Source organism: Sciurus vulgaris (assembly GCF_902686455.1).
Source record: "Sciurus vulgaris genome assembly, chromosome: 9".
Lineage (NCBI taxonomy): Eukaryota > Metazoa > Chordata > Mammalia > Rodentia > Sciuridae > Sciurus > Sciurus vulgaris.
Genome location: NC_136469.1, coordinates 37,723,470 through 37,734,679, shown reverse-complemented (window position 1 = coordinate 37,734,679; position 11,210 = coordinate 37,723,470). Strand labels below are relative to the sequence as shown.

The following is an 11,210-nucleotide window of genomic DNA, read 5'->3' as shown; positions in this document are numbered from 1 at the left end:
CGAAATCCTGTTGCTTTGAGCAAAATGGATGGAACTAGAAAATATGATATTAAATGAAATAAGCCAGGCACAGAAAGACAAATGCTTCATGTTTTCACTTAAATATCGAAACTAAAAAGTTGATTTCATGGAAGTAGAAAGTAGAGTAGTGGTTACTAGAGGCTAGGAATAGAAGATTGGGGACAGGAGAGGAGAAGGTTGGATAGCAGGTACCCAAATAGTGTTAAATGGGATGAATAAGTTTCTGTGCTCTACAGCATAGTGGGGTGAGGGTAGTTCACAGCAACTTATTACATATTTTATAAAGAACTAGAAAAGAGTAGTTTATAGACTTCAAATACAAAAATCAAAATGATAAATGTTTAAAGACACGGAAATTCCAGCTACCCTGATGTGATCATTACATATTATATGCATGTTCCAAATTATCATACTATGTCCCATAAATTTGGACAATCATTATGTTTCAATTAATTATGTGTCAACTTAAAAATGTTTTAATAGTGCTAGGAATGGAACCTAGGGCCTTGTGCATGCTAGGTGAGTGTTCTACATCCCCAAATCCTAACAATAAATTTTTAAAAATAAATACACAAAATCATCTTGACAAGGACTAGTACATACAGCAGACCGTTCATTTACACATTTCAATCTGCAAGGCACATTTCACCCAGGGGAAAAATTCAGACCATAATGACTTAACGATTATATTTAAAACTAAAATGGCCTATCAGTTCTGGATTCTTTTTAACATATATATATATTCTCATTAGTCTTTGAACATTTGGGACAAATAATGTGCTGTTGGTAACAGCTTTTGTTATCTATGTAATTAAGAGGTAGTTTAATACTTGAAGTAAGAATTTTCCTAACCCTCAGACCTGATCATTTTTACGCAACATACAGTTGGGAAATATACAATACCTGTATTGAAGTCTTCAATGATGTTCCTGCTCTTTAAGAAAGCTAAAATAGATTATGGGATTATACTTTTCCCCCACCATGCAGTCAGAACAGCCTGAAAGAAGGAAGAAAAAATATTTTCAAACAAGAAGGTAAATAAGGTAGTCTCATTTTAGTATTCCTTAGTAAGAGCAGGATTGAATGCCTGAGAAGTAAAAAACTCAGTTTTCAGACACACACACACACACACACACACACACACACGCACACACAAAACTCTCTCTTAGAAATTGCAAAAAGAGAATACAAGGTCAAGTTGATAAAGTGGGCAGGTGCTGTCTGCCTGGAATTAAAGGAACAGTGAATGAATTAGAAGACAATAAGACACATCAGAGTGATAAAATAGCAGGAGGGGTTAAAAAAAAAAGAGTATAGAACTAAAAAAAAAAAAAAAAAAAAAACTATGAGTAGAGAACTAAGTGCAAGAATCACAACAATCTTTTTTTACATTTCTTTATTTGTTCTAGTTAACTGTACGTGACTACTGAATGAATTTATACATTTTGATAGATTATACATAAGTGAAGTATAATCTCTCATTTTTCTGATTATACATATTGCAGGATCACATCAGTCATGCAGTCATACATGTATATGAGGTAATAATGTCTGTTTCACTCTACCATAATTTCTTCCCCCATACCACAATCGTTTTTTTAATCACTAATACTCTAATCTTCATTTGTATTTTGGTATCATATATAGGACATGAAGAAATGTATGGGGGTCACAGAAAATTGTTTTAAATATTCAAATGTTTAAATTTTTATATAATTTCATGCAAAAATCTTCACTTGTCATATAACTGTCTCAGACACAAGGGTTAAGGTTGTGCTTCAGTAAGATCAAGAAGTTCAGTGAAAGTGATGTATAAGTACCTAATTGGGTCCAGCATGAGACTATTGTATCCTAATAGTACCTTAAAGTGAACAAGAGATAAGAGATGGCTTACTGAGAAATAGGCAGATTAGATTGCTAGAAAAGAACATTGGCTAACAAGAACAATACTTTCTAATCTGAAAGAAAAATAACACTATTTATCTGTTCTCCCAAGCTCATTTCCAATTGATTAGAAAGAGAGATAGGTCACTTTTAAGTCAGCAGATGACTACACTCCAGCCATTGCCATTTAGCTGAAACACAATCTTGAGAATAAGGAACAAGTACTTTGCTTGGTAGATACACTCTCTCCTGGGACAGGAAGGAGGGTTGTCAGTGAATGTTCCTGCCTTTAACCCTAAAGTCCTACCACAAAATTCAGGGAAGGGTCTTGTTCCTCTCTGCCATCATGCATCAATACCAAGTACCAAGTAACATGTAGTATGCCTTCCTATCATGAGTTCCTCTTTCTGTGCCATCCAAAGGAGGAACTGGGTCAAAGAAACTAAACTCTTCTTATATAACATTATAGGGGCAAAAATGTGTCCCCAAAATGGGGCAAAATGGTTCCTTATCCCCTTGTTGGAGTGGAACATAATAGAAGATAACTCCAACTCCATAATTAGAACTTACCAAAGGTAAAACACATTTTTTAAGAAATTTTGTATTCCTTAGTTGTGGCTTTAATTACTCTCCTCTCCCTAAGATCACAAGGTAAACCAACAATGGCTGGATTTATATTGTTTTACCCTAACCCAGCACCCAAAACAGGCATACATATGCACACAGCAGTTTCAGCTAGATTCAATGTATTTTAAAATCTTCAAAACTTAGGCATTAAACATTTTTTCCAAATGAAGTCCATCATTTGAATGTGAACCACTCAATTTGTTCCTCATTTCAAAAACATTAACTAACCTTTGCACAGCACTGCTTGTGTGCCAGGCACATTTCCAAATACTTTGCCTGCATTATCTCATTTAATCCTCATGAAACTCTTCAATAAGGGAGGTACAATTATCATCAATTATCATCCTCCACTTTACAGAGGGGAAAATGATGCATAAAGAAGTAAAACAGCCTGCTTGGAATTAGACAGACCGAAGGGGAAAAAAAATACTACAGCTTGTGTTGAAACCCTGGCAATCTGACTGTAAAATTCAATTCTAATTGCTAAGATAAATACCCTTTCTGAAGAAACAAGTGAGAGTAAAATTCAAAAACCCTAAACACCCTAAGTGCTCTTGATCCATGTTGGTTGTTTTGACATCAAAACACAAGGGTATAATGGAATGTTCCAGGATTCTTTTGTCAAATCAAACTTGAATCCATGAAAGAGTGAATATCCTTCACCATGATGAGCACTCCACTTTCCCAGGAGAAAGTTCTCTGTCTTGGCTACTGAAGAATCCAGCATCCACTGCCTATGGCAGGCCGACCCTTAAGCACCTGAGTGTCTGAAGGCTTCACTGTGGCCATGGCAACCCTTGCCTTCCAGCTGGGTCACACCTGCTTCTGATGGAGACAAGAACATTTTCTGCCGGTTAAGGAGCTATACGTTTCTGCAAATAGTGATTCCAGCAAAATGGCTCATCTCCAGGTTGCAACCCAGTCTTTCAGATGGATAAATTTGAGCCATTTCATGGCTATTCTTCAGGAATGAAAAGAAGAGGAAAAAAGAGAGAGGAATACTTTCAAAATGACACAAATGGAATTTAATCAGATTTCTCTAAGAATCCTACAAAATAAAACTAAAGTTAAGCATGAACTTTTTTGTTCTTTGATCTATTCCATCCATTTTTAATCAGTTCAAGAAATTTATTAAATCAAGGCAAATTAAAGTATGCTGTCATTAAAGTTAAATTTTTAATTTTTTTTTTAAACATGCTTTTATATCTACCAGGGCAATGATTTTCTAATTTAAGCATGAAAATTATACAAACCATTGTTTATAAAGCAGATTGCAGGGCCCCTCTTTTTCAAAGATTATGATGTTTTATGTCTAAATTAAAAACATATTAAAAAACCCTAAACACCCAAAGTGCTCTTGATCCATGTCTGTTGTTTGACATCAAAACACAAGGGTATAATGGAATGTTCCAGGATTCTTTTGTCAAATCAAACTTCAATCCATGAAAGAGTGAATACCCAATTTGATATTTGAAATCATCCTCTATGATAATCCAAACCGTGAAAACTTTTTTCTTAAGTTACTAATTGCTCAGTATTATTAATCTCCCTCAGTACCAACTATTTTCATGTTATTGTATAACATGTAGGATACATGTACATGGCAAATACACTAATAGGTAATTGCTCAAAACTTGGATTTTTCAATTACAGTCTTTCTCTGTTTTCCCACTTCAAGGAAATGTTTCTGTATGTTTCTATATATCATCATGCTTTCTTCTATGGTACTTGAATGACATTTATAAGTAGGTAAAGAGTTAACCTGGGAATGTAGCTCAGTGGTAGAGCATTTATTTGCCTAGCATACACAAGGTGCTGCAAGAAAATAAAAATAAAAAAGGTACGTGAAGAGTTCATATTGGCCAGGTGGCTGGGAAGAGCCTGTTCAGCATCCTTAGCGTAACATAGTCAACATGTAGCCAAGAAGAGGATGATGAAAATTCAGATACAGGTGGGAGAATAGACCCTGACATCTGAGAGTGTCCTCCAGAAATAAGGGGGGGGGGGGGGGGAGAACTGGTGAGGGAGGGCTCACTGTCCACTTTTGTAGGAGGAAGAACCTCACAATAGGGTAGTATAGTTTGGCAATGAGGAACGTGGCCTCTAGTGTTTGAATCCCATCTCAGCTGTGTGACCTTGAATAATTTATCCCACCTTACTAAGCCCTGGTGTTCTCATGTGGATGAGAACTGCCTCACAGACCCATTGCAAGGATAAAATATGCTGACCCATAAAATATACTGAATGGCACAATTGGAGCTACAGAAGTGGTAGTTATGTTGCCTAATACCATTAAAGAGAAGGAACAGGAGGGCTTCAAACACTGAAGTTTTGAAGTCAGAACTAATATTAGTCACCTTTCCTAACATCTTTCAGCTACACCAAAATCACCTTCTCCCTGTTCAGTAGGACTCTCCTTGACCTCTACTGAGCCCTTTTCTTGACCAGGACATGTCCTTTGAATGTATCCTAGTTTTAACTAAGAATCCTATTGAATCAAGATTTCTCAAGAATCCTACTCAGCCAGTTTAGCAAAAATATCCCCAAACATTAACATCAAATTAAATTCCTCTTTCCCCACTGCTGATATATAACCAACTTCCTCTTAGTCATTTCCACCCATGACTCCCTCATTCCCTCACTCTGTCCATTCATTAGAAATGCCCTGCTGTCCCTGCATTCAGAGTTGAGTTCAGCCTCTGTCCTGTGTTGGCAGTAGTCTTGACCCTATTTCAAAAGTCTTGAATAAAGCCTTCTTTGCCTGTTTAACTGGCTGGTGCAAGTTTGCTTAGACATTTATCAAGGTAAAACCAACATTTTCTTTGGAAAGTAATTGCTTAGGGTTAAAAGGGAGAGGAAGAGAAAACAGACACCTACCCTCGGGTCTCTTCTTGTCATTCCAAGTCCTCCAACCCCCACATGGTCATCTGTGTCTGGTTAACTGATTTCAGATGTAACAGAAGCCACTTATGTTCATATGCAGTATATAATTCATCAATGTAATTTATCAACCATTCCATTAAAAGACTTTAAACAGAGAAGGCCTAAGACAGAAAGGGGCAAGAATTGGGGCACTGGACCCATGGAGAAAGAAAAAGATGTTTGTTCAAAGGGAAAAGAGGTTAAGAGTGGGAGGCTGAGTACTAAGTCACAAACTGACCCCTTTTACAATGCTGCCAAAGGGAATTCTGTGATCTGTATTAATGAAATATGTTTATGGTACATAATTTATCAGGAACATTTTTTCTTTTATGTGTGTATCCCTTTCTTATGTGAAAACATAACAAAATCTCCAAAATAGTAAAAGTGACCAAAAAGTCATCCAATACATGACATGACCTTAGTTCAGGTTGATCACTCATAAATATTTATGCCTTTGTCATTGATAATTTATGTCTTCATCTTTTCATTTCTTCAGCTTCCCATTCTGTGTGAACACAGCGATCGACACTCATTTTCATCTTTACCTTTAACTTTGAGCACAGTATTTTTCTAGTAAGAGATTTCTCTCTCCTAACAGATTACAAGTTCTCTAAGAACAGGAAAACACTGTCTTTTTCATCTATTTAAGAATACTAATAAAGTGTCTTGGAGGTACTGTGTAAATGTTAGTTAATTATATTGAACGGTTTATTTTCAAAATCTATACGTAAGATACAACCCTGAGGTCTTCTCTATTACATGATGGCAGAGAACTGGGCATTCCTTTAACCAGATCAAAACACGGCTGCACTAACTTCTTAAGAATTCCTATCACACCAACCAGATTCAATTGTGCCATTTTACGGAAGACTAGAGAAATGCGGGAGGGCAAAAGATGCATATCACACTTACAAAAGTTGCTTTTATGTGCTGACTTGACGGGGCCACAGGGTGCCCACAACATAATCAGTTAGACATCATCCCGAGTGTGCTGTGAGGTTGTATATGAAATTAACACTTGAGTAGGTAGAATGAGCAAAGTGGATTGTCCTCCCCAGTGTGAGTGGACCTCATCCAAGCCATCAAAAGCCCAAATAGAACAAAAGCCTGATTAAGAAAGAATCATTTCTTTCCCTCTGCCTGACAGACTTCAAGCTGGGACATTGATCTACTCCTGCTTTTGAATTCAGACATAGAATAGAATCTATACTATCAGCTCTCCTGGCTTTTAGGCCTTGGGATTCTGACTAGAACTACACTATACTAGCCAGTTTCATGTTACTGCAATAAAATACCTAAGGAAATTAACTTATAATGAGAAAAAGTTATATAAGATCATGGTTATGGAGTTCCAGTCCAAGATGGACAGCCCCATTGCTTTCAGCCTCTAGTGAAGACATTAATGGCAATGGTGGAGAGAATAATCCCTTTCTGGAACACTCCCTCAAGGGCCCAATGAGGCCTCCCTCCTAGAGTGTGAGGCTCTGGGTTCAACTGCCCCAAATCACCACCCTGGGGACCAAGCCATTAATACCTGGAACTTTAGGAGACACTATCTATATTCAAATCACAACATTTACCTTCAGCTTTCCTGCTTCTCCAGCTTACTAACTATATACTTTGGATTTCCCAGCCTCCATAACTGAGTAAACCAATTCCTTGCAGTAAATCTCTTTCCCAATTCCCACCTCCATATCCTAATAATTTGTACCAGTTTGCTCTCCCTCTTCTCCCACTATTCTCTCCATTCCTTTCTGCCATACTTATTATCTACTATATGGATCAAAATTACTCAACCAGATTCCTGGCCCCCATGCATAAGGTACAGTACCTCAGTGTGGTGACTCTGAATGCAGTCGATCTTATCCTACACTTTGAGACACAGAATCCTGCTCTAAAAGGTACATGCTGCAGTCACCTATCAAGCAGCAGTATCTCGATCTTTGAGAGAGAAGTTTAAAACCTATCTATTTTCCCCCCCAGGGCATATGCATTTTAGTTTCCTAATGCACCTTCAGTATCTTATCAATTTAAAATAGAGCTATAAAATTTTTTCTCCATTATTCCTTAGAAAAGAGAATTCACTGTATAATTAAATATGAAGGGCTCTCTAAATTTCTTTATTTTGAACCTTAAACTAAAGGAAGATATATTATTAGTGAGAAAGACCTAGAAAATCTTCATCATAAAAAGAAAAGAAATATGTTACCAAATTATTCCTTAGGAATGGATTCAATACCCAATATGTTTATATAGCCCAACTAAAAATACTCCATAATAAGATTCTCTTTACTCCAACTATTATTTTATAAATCAAATATTCAAGGAAAATATTGTTTATATTCTTCCTCTCATTTTCTGGGCTGCAAAAAAACTTTCTTCTATAGTTTTCTCTAATAGTCATTTGCCTCTAAATGCCTTTAAACCCACTAATTGGAAGAAGTCTTCCCTCTAAGATAAGTAATTTTTCCTTCCAAAAAAAATATCAAATAGAAGGCATAAAAATTTATCTTGATTTGCTTTTTAAATTTACTGCTTCAAAGAAATAAGGGACTAACTCCACAAGATAACTTTTCAAAGACCAAAAGGAACATTGGATACTATTGTAAATAAACCTTATAAATAGTCCTATGAGAAGCAAAACTGAAAGTGTTACATTATGGAGATTACTAACACTCAAAAGAACGAGTGAAAAAACCCCGAGTACTGTGACTTGGGATATAATTTTCTATGATGGCACCAAACAAAACCACAGTGTTGTCTCAGTTTAGGAGTCAAGATATTGAGCCCTGCAAAGCTATGTCAAATGATTCAAAATACATATCCAGTGATGATAAAAGCCAGATGTTAGAGATGAATGGGGGACAGTGGAGTAGCTCAGGGGTAGAGAACTTGCCTACACCTAACATGTGTGAGGCTCTGGGTTCAATGCCCAGTACTGCTCAAAAAGAAAAAAAAAAAAAAAAATGAATGGGTAAAGTCTCAGTAAGACTTTGTTTTTATTTTTTATTTTTTTAAATAAAATCCAAGTACATAAAGTCCTCACTACTACATTAAAGACATACATGATTTTAAAAGACAAGTAACTAATATTTGTTGAATGTTTTTTATGAGCTAGTCACTCTTTCACACCTCAATTAATCCACACAACTAATTGAGAAGACAGGACTAAATGGTTCCAATGTACAGAGGAGGAAACAGAAGTATGAGACTAGTAACTTACCGAAGCCATTCCACAAGGTTGAGGTAGAGTCAGAATTTGAACACTGACATCTGGATTAGAGTGTGTGAGACCACGAGACTTCTGTTGCTCAGCAATATGTTTTGTTTCATTTTGCTTTTTGATCCTTTCTTACAGAGAAGGAATCATTTTCGAATTCCTGAAAGGTGGATATGTAGACAATCAGTCCTGAGAGTATACACACACACACACACACACACACACACACACAAACACACACACACTCATAATCAATAATAAATGCAATGTTATACTTATGTATTATACTCAATTATGCTGCATCCTTTAAAGGTTACATATGCCCATCAACCACATAAATTGTTTTTGGAGCTTCTATTCAAGAAAATGGGAGAATTTGGTATTTTTTCCATGAAATCAGGTATACCCAATGAAAATACTCTCATGTCATTTTTAGCCACATTCTGAAACACAAGAGAAAGAAAATATGCAAAGCATAAATAAGACATTACGGCTTAATTTTTAATTTGACCCACTGTTCTCAGAGGCATTATTTACAGATAAATTTTGAAGCACTTGCACTGTCTATTTACTGACTATAGTATACAAGGCAGTATAGTGTACATAAAATGTGTCTCTAGATTACCTGGTTTCTAGTCCTGACTCTGTTTTGTAGATAAGCAAGTCTGGGGAAGTTATTTAACCTGTCAATTTCCTCATCAGCATAATGGAGATAGTAATAGCACTTTATTCACCAAGTTGGTTATTAAATAAATTTAAAAGTGTCTAGGCACTTAAGGAAGCACAGTATGAGTACAAAATTATATGTTTATGTGCCTGTGCTAGTCAGCTTTGCATCACTGTGATCAAAATAAACAACAAAAACAACTTAGAGGAGGGAGGCTTATTTGGGCCTCACAGTTCCAGAGGTTTAGTCCATGGTCAGCCAAGTCTGTCAATCTGGGCTCCAGGTGAGGCAGCACATCATAGTGGAATGGCATGGTGGAGGAGCACTGCTCCACTCATGGCAGCTAGGAAGCAGAGATAGGGGGAGACAGAGAAGGGGTTGCGAGGAATACGCACCTTTCTAGGGTACACTCACAGTGACCCAAGTCCTCTAGCCAGGACCCACCTACCTACTGTTACCAACAAATAAGTCCATTCAAACTAGGATGGACCGATTAGGTCACACCTCACATAATCTAATCATTTCAACTCTGAACATTCCTGTCTTAACACAGGAGCTTTGGGAGACAGTTCACATCCAAATCACAATACTCAAGTAAAAATAGTTTTCAGTCTATCATGGTAGCATATGCCTGAAATCCCAGAAACTGGAGAGGCTAAGGCAGGAGGATCATAAATCAAGGCCAGCCTGGACAACTTAGTGACCCTGTTTTAAAATTAAAAGTAAAAAGGGCTGGGGCTAAAACTCAGTTGTAAAGTGCCCTTGGCTTCAATCCATACTCCCATACAAAAAGAAAAGTTTTCAAATAGTCCATAATAATATTTTTTCCAGCTATTCTTTTATAAGTAAAAAAAAAAAAAAAAATCAAGAAAACATTATGTACCTTCTTTCACCCATTTTCTGAAGTTATGTGAAGCATTTTCTGTTTCCTTTCTAAAATAAAAACTTTTTCCATTATTTTCTTCTAATGGTCATTTACCCCTGAAACACCATTGGACCCACTGATTTGGGAGAAGCCTTGCCCTCCAAGATAAGTTTTTCTTTCTCTACAAAATAAAAGACACAACAATTCACTTCAATTTTCTTGCCAAGTTTACTGCTTAAAAGATAAGGGATAATTTCAAACATATTTTTTAAAGACAGAAGTTAATTTTATGTACAGAAAACAATACAATCAAATCTATCCACTCAATGCACAGATACCCATATGTACACACTCAAATCTTTCACTTCAAAGATAACATTCCCAACTGCCAAAAATAACTCACTCTCTATTATTTTGAGTAACTGCCTTTTTGTTTTTGTTTTTTTTTAACTCATCCATTTTAGGAAAAAAAATTTTATTCCAACCTCCTGTGTCTCCTCCCTTTCCTTCCTCTTTTTTCACTTTTTATGTCCAAATTTCCAAATGATTCCATTCTTCACTATACATTTCCTCATAAGAGTCTTCCATAACTGATAGAATGATCTTTTAGGAGGTTTTACTAAATGGTCATTTACCTAAAACCCATACTTTCTTCTCTGTCTTGGGTTCTGGTAAGCCTGTTAAGCCTGTTATCTTCTCTCCTGGCAGTTTTTAGTTCTCCTTCTTCACTCTTTCCAAAGCTTCCATTCTAAAATCACATCTCTGTCTACTCTTCAGACAAATGACATCTTATCAGAACTTTCAACATACCAATGTATTGACTGACTCTCAAGCCCACGCATTATCAAAATTCCAGAGCCATTTCTTTACTTGTATATCAGTTACCATCCAAAATCTTAAATGTCCAAACTAAGTTTCCACTCTCCCTATTTTAATTGGTTTCACCATTCATCTAGTGTCTCTACGTCTGCAAATCTATGAAAACCATCATTATCTTCAAAGCA

The 11,210-nt window shown here is 36.3% G+C and overlaps 1 long non-coding RNA gene across 2 annotated transcripts; it reads right to left on the bottom strand.

Annotated features, from left to right (window-relative positions):
• Nucleotides 1-1,314: 1,314 nt before the first annotated feature.
• LOC306669964 lies at nucleotides 1,315-10,661 on the bottom strand. 2 transcript variants are annotated; one of them, XR_013766269.1, is made up of 4 exons: nucleotides 10,225-10,661; nucleotides 9,573-9,684; nucleotides 8,678-9,117; nucleotides 1,315-3,493 (listed from the first exon to the last, which is right to left on the bottom strand). It is a non-coding gene; the product is annotated as an uncharacterized lncRNA (long non-coding RNA). The 2 variants fall into 2 exon arrangements; XR_013766268.1 differs by having other exon boundaries at nucleotides 8,678-9,684.
• Nucleotides 10,662-11,210: the final 549 nt, after the last annotated feature.